We start from the raw sequence: 8,930 nt of genomic DNA, 5'->3' as shown, positions 1-8,930 counted from the left end.
ATTTTTTTTAATGATTCAAAATTATTCATTATTGTAAGGATACCCAACCCATAGTTCTGGAGACACAGGCACCTCTGGTCGGTACCTAAATGGTATCTACGTATGCAATAAATTTATATCTTTCACTTGCTGAAATTAACAAATGCAAAGTAACTATTGGCAAAATGGAATCATAGAGGAAAGGGTTAACAGATATTTACAATATTTTCCACAGTTACCATCAGTAAACTAATCGACCAACTAAAGCAAAGAACATCTACCTACATTTCTGTTTCCTTGGTTTGTTCTACGGCTGGTAGTTTGCCATGTCCTATAAGGCAGCTGGCTGTAAATAAAAAAAAAAAATAACCGCTTTTGCGCTACTTAGAATAAATATAAGTAAAACGAAAATGCGGGCTTTAGCCCAAAAAATAGTTATTAAACGAAATAATCGATTGCTTGCTAGTTGTGCTTGTTCTTCTTCGTGAAGCTTGGCCAAAGCTTCGGCACCTTACGCATGCGCAACGAAATTTTTAAATCCAAAGGGGCATTGTCACTGAAGGACTATGTGATAAAACAACAGTACCTAGAGCCATCGAATTTTGAATGACGTAATCCTTCTACGAATATGGCATGTGAAAGACCAAATTTGAAATTTGGAATTTGTTTCATTATCGATTTCATATTTGTAAAACTTTAACGAATTTTTGAGTAACAAACTCAACGATTTAAAAGCGAGCAATGGCAACACTCTTCAGAGGAAAAAAAAAAACGTACGTCTCCGTTTTAACCATAATCCTCTAATTCTGCAACGCTATTGGCTGCTTAGAAATTGGTGGCGCTGTGATCACGTACTATGGAGGCAGGATCTTGGAAGAGCTCCTGAATTTTCAAAGGTGTTTTCCGGAAAATCTTCATTTATTTAAGAAAATTTTCGCGAATATCCTCTGCATTGTCTCGTTCTCAAGGCCGGAAGTTCTCCTGTACCTGGGGGTCTTGTCTTCCTTGCAATCTTTTGCAGCACTAAGACGGAGCGTTCAGATAAGTAGAACTTCTTTTCTCTAAGCTAAATCAAATATCTGTCACTAAAGTACCTTTAAATTCATTTATTTATTATGATCATTATTATTATTATGCTCATTTTATTATGTTCTGGCATAAAATACTTAGTAATTGCTTTAAATCATGTGGTTCTTTTTTGGTTACCATCTCGTAGGGACGCTATCCTTATCAGTAGCCCTTATCAGTAGTGTTAGCCCTACCCATTTGGGGCCCCTTTGAGGAATTTCTCCAGAGGGAAAAACATGATCTCGGGCCTCAATGAATGTATAGAGTTGTAGTTTTTGCTCCTTTAATCTATATTTCCTATCTATTTAAATTAAAAGCATATATTAATACAGTGTGCCTCAAATTGATAAAATAGTACACATATAATAAATTATGACCATTAACTTAATAAATAAATAAAATGCTTATTTTTTAAAAAAATTAATTAATATTAAAAAAAAACTCCGTAATTTATTTACTTATTTATTTTTGCTGATATGTTCTTGCCTTGTTTTGGATTTATGATTTTATCTGATGGTGTTTTCTGAGTATATAAATATGTTGGAAACCGCAATAGATGATGTTACTTAGTTTAATGTATAACTTTGCATGATATTATATGTATCTTGATCTTTTGTGTCTTCTGTTACTGTGTCTCAAGGTAGAGGCTAATATTGGTTTCCATGTTAAAAAATAAAAGTTTAAATTTAAAAACTTTTAAATTTTAGTTTCCCTGTTATAGCAAAATTTAGCTTCTAAACTTGACTTATACTGTTATGTGACTGGACCCCCAATATTTATTATTTTATTATTAATTTTCCCCCATCTTTACATCTATTCAGCTTTACAAAACACACTCATTACACACATCTGGAAGACTCTGTTTAATGTAAATGAAAACAACTTTGACTACACTCATGAACACAATCGTGTTTTTTTTTAAACAAAATTCTTTTACTTCCTTTCCTTTTCTTTCTATAGGCCCTTTTTTTTAATTATAAATAAATTTTTTTTTTCCTCTCCATTACTTTTGGGCCATTTATTTTTTACTTTATTTTTTCCATCTTTTCTTCCTGGCCTTTCGAACTCGTATAAAATATACGAAGTTCCTTTTTACTCTCTTCTGAAATACGAAATTTCTATATACCTTTCCTTGGCACCTATGCTTGATTTTTCGCCCATCGGTGCAGAAAGACTTAGCGGATGCAACAAAAGACATCTGTCTACTTTGTCTGTCTGTCTGTCTGTCGCTGCTTAGAAATTCCAAAATTCATAAAATTTTGCTTGGATTACCATATTCAGCTTTTTATCAATTACTTGGCAAATAAAAAAAATCCAAACCAAATTAATCGTGTTGCTCATTATCAGTCTAATAGATGAGTCTAAGATTATTTTGAACTAAAATGATATAAACGTAACTTACAAAGCATAAAAGAGGTAATAAAATAAAGTAAACGAAAATTAAGGTTTAAGCAAGCAAATAACGAAAAATTGCATTCAAGCGTAGTTAATTTTCAAAAACCTTATTGTTAAAAAAATCTTATTGTTTTTTCACATTTACATAAAATAACGGTTCTTTTTTTTTAAGTACATCTAGTAAAATATTCAAGTAGAATCTCATTTATCCAAATTATTGGGACAAAACCAATTCAGATAAAACATTTTGCCAAATCAACTATTATTAATATTATTTTCATAAAAATAAATATGGAAATAAATTATTGAATATGCTATTTTTGAATTTACTGACATTTCGAGTACATTTTTCGCAAATTAAATTTCAAATTTTTAAGCAACATTATCTTTGATAGCACTATAGGAAATTTTAATTATTCTAATTTCAATTATTTTTAAATTTATGAAAAAAAGATGCCACATATATGATGAACAAAATGAAGTTAAGACTGCTCAATTAAAATGCATTAATACTTAGAAAAGAGTGCATTTTATAAAGGTGTGCTTAACAAAAGTCGTTAAAATTTTCAATGACCAAGTTCTGAAAACCCCTTCTTAACATATTGTTAACAGATACCTGAGAAGTATGCACAGTTGATTTCCAGATTTAAACAAACAAACAAAAAAAAAAAAAAAAAAAACTCCACATAATAAACAACTGGTTTCACTTATGAATTTTAACAATTAAAGGGGGTTGTTAGAACAATGTTCACTTCATTATCTCACCACCAGATGGCTGCACTATGCAGGAAGCATTTTATTCACAGTTTCAAAGATGGCTTGCCTGCTAGTGTGGAAATGTAGAAAATAATAATAAATTATAAAGGATTGATTAATTATAAAGTAAAAAATATTGTTTGATTGTAAATATTACAAATTAATGTGTAAAGTGTTTTTTGTAATTTTTCAGTTTGTTTAATGGTTTCAAGTTCCTAATTTTTCACTCTGTGTTTTCAACTGCAACTTTGAACTGAAGTAAGAGAGTGTTTCTGAGTGTGGAGTTTGAGGGCGCTGCGACACAGCCGGTCGCACTTTTGTAGCGCTTCGGAAAAAACGTAAATTTTTGCAATAAATTCATATCACCTGGAGTAAATATACTTTCATTCGACCGCGTCTGGCATGAGGGGCTTATTTATAAACTTATAAATCTCCCTGTGGATAGAGAGCTGATTCAGCTAATTATGTTTTTCATCATTAATAGGAAATTCACTGTGGCTATTGGAAAGGACATCTCCAGTTTACGCACCATGAATGCAGGCGTCTCACAGGGGTTTATTTTAGGGCCCGTCCTGTATTTATTTTATGTTCATGACTTCCCTATGGCTCACATTGGCAGAAATTACTTTCTTGGGTGCTATGCGGACGATACGGCATTAGCCGTAAAGTCCGCAAACGCACACCATGCAACAAGAAATTACAAGAGCTTCTACCAGTGGTAGAAAAGTGGTGTACGACTTGGAGAATTGCTATTAATGCCAGCAAGTCGCAATTATTATTAATAAGGAGGGAAAATACACAGTTGACTATTAACAGCAAGCTCTTCTGATTCTCTGAAGAGATTCCTAGAGTTAGTAAGGCGAAATATTTAGGAGTAATTCTAAATGAAAGATTAAAATGGGGAGATCATATAACAGAGGTCAGAAGAAAAATTTTCACTGTTGTAAATAGTCTCATCCCTATATTGGGTAATTATTTTAGCTTAGACCTCAGGAAAAAGAGGCTAGTATATATCACGCCAATTAGGCCATTGATGACTTATGCGTCGCCGGCCTGGTGCACGGCTACCAAAGAGGATATAAAAGGACTTCAAATCATGCAAAACAAAGTCTTAAGGCTTATCACCCATGCTCACTTTTTTGTGAGCAATGCTACACTGCACTGTGACTTAAAACTAGACACTCTAGAACAGCACCTGAATAAGATCAACAGGAAATTCTTCACGAAAGCTCTGAACTGTGACCATATGAGTAATTTTGATATCTTTACCTACGAAATATTGAATGAGGACGCCAAACTGCGCCCACTTGCGGCCCACCTTATCAGGGACCCGAACTTTTCCACATAGCGCCCACCTGTAAATTATGTACCCAATGTGTTTATTAGCATTCTTAATTTTTTATCTTACTCATTTATTGTACTGTGTATTTCTTAAATTCACTAGTTTTATTCACATTCTACACTCATTTTATGACTCCCAGTTAGTCACGCCTTTACCGGGCCGGGTACTTGCTAGTGAGCTCTTGCGTTGCTGGTCTTCCTATTCTTTATCCGTCTTTGCTCCTCCTTACTGCGGACATTATGTGAAGATAGTTCTATGTTATCGTGCCCATCTGGCATAAATTTGATTGAGCCAGATGAACTACTGATCTCAGTGGTATTCTGGCTGTAAGTTATCAGTCAGTTAAATATACTTTTTTCCTTTTCAGGATTGTCTTTTGCGCGGCAGGGAAGGTTTTAACCCCGATGATTGTTGGCTAATATACCTTACAACAGTGGATTTCATAGCTGATATCGAAACTAAGGGCCAGTAAGTTGCTATTCTTTCAAACCAAATTAATTGCTCTACTAAATTAGTGGTTGTTATACTACCCTGACCAGTATTTGTAGAATTTTTTTCCCGTTTTTCGGCTTTTTTAGATTATTTTATCCTGTTATTTGTGTGGATTTCTAAATATGCCACACCCAAACAACGGGACCTGCTTAACAGTAACGCATCATTCATCAGCTCCCCTTGCAGGCCCCTCTAAATGTAGCACACTAGAAGAGAGGAATTTCTTGTGCAATTCTGGGATTTTTTTAAGTGAAAATAGGTCGACGTGTACATGGATACCGTGTATGTGCAAATCTTAAAAACGCGGCAAGCAGTGGGCGATTCTGCACTTTCTCCCAATTTCGCATCTAATCTTCGTCATGATTAAGCACTTTTGTTCCATAAAAGTTCTAGCATAAGCGTAATTCGGCTAGCATATTGTTGGAAAAAAATGTTGAGTAATAAAAAAAAAAAACATGCCTTTACTTCGTGAAAACAAAACTAGCAGGTTGCTGTAGCACGGTTGGTCGCCAAATTTTAACCATAAAATCGCCAAGTTACCATAATCCAATGATTAACCAAAAATTGTTCTCTAAATGTCCTAAAGGCACTTATTTCCAGAAAGCTATTTAAAAACAGACAGTCTCGGAAACAAGGGCCATTGGGACTTAATAACAGGCCCAATTTTAAAATAAAATCAATATATTTGCTCTTATGTGAATAATTTTTAAACATAGAATATCACTATCTATAAATCACCTCCATATGAACGATCAAAATCCGAATGAATATTGACAGCTTCACAACCAGAAGACTGGAGACCATTCAATTATCAATTGCTTTTCTGTAGAATAGTACAAAACCTACTGGTTAAATTACAGAAACCTGTATCAAACCTGTATAAGTTAAATTACAGAAACCTGTATCAAATAGTACAAAACCTACTGGTTTTGTACTATTTGATACAGGTTTCTGTAATTTAACTTTTTTGTTTGGTCGTTTTTCTTTTTTTACAAGTTTTGATACAGACAGAAACACACTTCTTTGTAATAGAATTAAAAAATAATCGGAGTGCACTGAAATCAATTGTATTTGTTACACAAAATGCAACAGAACATCTAGAATCAAATTCATCTATGATTAATAATGTGATTAAATGAAAATCATAAGCGTTCGTACCTGTTCCATGAGTGCTGTTCCGGTTTGACTAGAAACTTTCACTATGACGATGTTCCGGTTTGATTAGAAACAAACTTTTCTCTGCCTCAGAATGGCAACAGTGAGAACTTGACTTTCGATTTGTTATGACGCAGCTAGAACGCTGATCATGAGATGTAACATTAGATTCGATTCTAGATTAGATTAATTTTAGTATTTTAATAAATCCTTTAAGCTAGATTGAGTATTTGATCATAGAATTGTAGCTGAACCACCGCTTGCAGAAATTTAGACGTGGCATTTAGATACGTCATTAGATTCATAGTTAGATGCGTAGGCAGCGACATTCGTGATTCGAATAGTGTACATTAGTGCGTACATAAACATTTTTTGGTGCTATATGCCGGGAAGTCGGCTAAAATTCGAAAATATGGATTCGTAAGTATGGATTAGCATGGTGTGAAGTGTGCGAAGCCTGCAAAAAACAGGTAGGATAAGTTTTCTATTTTAAAGTAATTATGGAAGATCCTGTGGCTAAGCTTAAATCGAAACGCAAAGTATTAAGGACAGCAGTGTCCAAGGTACTAAAGAAAACTGAGACAGAATTAAGCAAAGATGACGTTAGTATAAATGTAATAAAAGAAAGTTTAGACATATTAAACGAAAAGGCAAACACTCTGAGTGATTTAAACACTCAAATAGACCAGGATTTGAAGGTTCCAGAGGATGAATTTGAACTTGAAGTTTCATCCGCTCTAGAATATGAAGAAAAAAATCCAACTGTGGCAATTTAGAGCAAGAAACAATTGAGAAAATTACACAAACTCGAAAATTCGGATCCTAATGAAACCGCTATAGATTCCAAACTTGAAAATAATAAAATTATTCGCCTTCCAAAATTGACTATCGCTAAATTTTTTGGTGATTCTAGCAATTGGCAGGAATTTTGGAGTCAATTCGAGGCAGCTATCCATAACAATGACTCATTATCGAAAGTAAGTAAGTTCAGTTACTTAAAGTCAGTACTAGGTGGGGTAGCTTATAATGCCGTTTCCGGACTCTCGCTTACAAATGAGAACTTCGATTCAGCTATACAACTGTTAATTAACAGGTTTGGGAGAAAAAATTTGGTAATAAATGCTCACATGAATAAACTGTTAAATCTTTCCCCTGTTAGAAATGTAAGGGATATAGAAAATCTTAGGAATTTATATGATCAGTGTGAAACTCAAATTAGATGCTTAAAGTCAATGAACGTCGTATCAGAAACTTACGGTACAGTTTGAAAGAAGTTCGCCTAAAACGTATGAATATGTTGCTCCAGTCGCTAGCAGTAAATGCATATATTGTGACGAACTACACGATTAGGAGCGCTGCGAAATTAAAACCGTGGAGGAGCAAAGAAATATTTTAAAATCTCAAGCCCGATGTTTTTTGTGTTTAAAATCTCAGCATAAAATTAAGCAGTGTAAGGAAAGAAAAATGTGCGAAATATGTAATAAAAAACACAATACGCCTATTTGTTTCCAACTCAAAGCAAATCGGAGAAAAACAACCTCGTGTCGACAATTCCATCCAGTAAAGATGTTCAGATTAGTCAATTAAAAACCGAAACTTTCCGCAGTGCATTGCTACAAACGTGTACTGTGATGATACGTCCATTTTCTGAGAAGGATAATTTAGAACCATTTCGTATTCTATTGGACAATGGATCGATGAGAAGTTTTATAATTCGGGACATTTCAGAGAAGTGTAAATTACCTGTTATTCGAAAGGAGACTTTGTCCATATTTGCCTTTGGGGTTAACCAGGCAACAGAACAAACTTACAATGTTGTGAAAGTTAAACTAGAAAACAGAAGTAAACCATCCCTAAGTATAGAAACTGAAGCTTTGGAAACTAACCAAAATATGTGCAACTAATTTGCCTTTCCCTGATATCCCAGTTTCCAAAATTAACAAAGAGTTAACAGGATTACAATTAGCTGATTCTTGTCAATTCAGTGATAAAAATATTGCTGTTTTGATCGGAGCAGATTACTATCATGAAGTAATAACTGGTAGACTTAAACGTTTTAAAAATAAACTTATAGCTTCCGAAACAATATTTGGATGGTGCCTTCAAGGCCGGACTGATTCTAACGGTAAATTGTTAAACGTGGACATTATTGTTGACGACAAATTGGTCTCAACACAGTTAAAGCAGTTTTGGGAATTAGAAACATTGGGAATAGAACAATGGAAGGAAATTAGTAAAATAGACAATGACATTTTAGAGAAATTTAACAGAACTATCAAATTTAAAGAAAAGCGATATGAGGTTAAACTCCCTTGGAATGAACATTCGTCTGAATTAAAAACGAGTTACGTAAATGCAGAAGTTCGCTTTAATAAACTGGTTAAAAGGTTAAGAAATGATCCACTGCTTCATCAGCAGTATCACTCAGTTATAGAACAGCATTTAAAAATGGGTATAGCTGAGGAAATTGATCCAAGTTCTGAAGAAACAGGAAGAATTTATTACATGCCTCACCAGTCAGTTATTCGACCTGATAAACCCGTAAGAGTTGTATTTGATGCATCCAGCCATTCGAAAAATGAATATTCTTTAAACGATTGTCTCTATTACGGTCCTAATTTAAATAAACCATTGTTAGAGATATTAATACAATTTCGTATACATAGCATAGCATTTACTGCCGACATTGAACAAGCCTTTCTCCAGATTTCTCTGTCACCTGAAGATAGGGATGCTGTAAGAT

The sequence above is a fragment of the Stegodyphus dumicola genome, chromosome X2 (assembly GCF_044657685.1).
Source record: "Stegodyphus dumicola isolate Sdum_Otavi_A_Nest chromosome X2, ASM4465768v1".
Taxonomy (NCBI): domain Eukaryota; kingdom Metazoa; phylum Arthropoda; class Arachnida; order Araneae; family Eresidae; genus Stegodyphus; species Stegodyphus dumicola.
The sequence above is the reverse complement of the archived record's forward strand: the minus strand, read 5'-3'. Positions refer to the sequence as shown.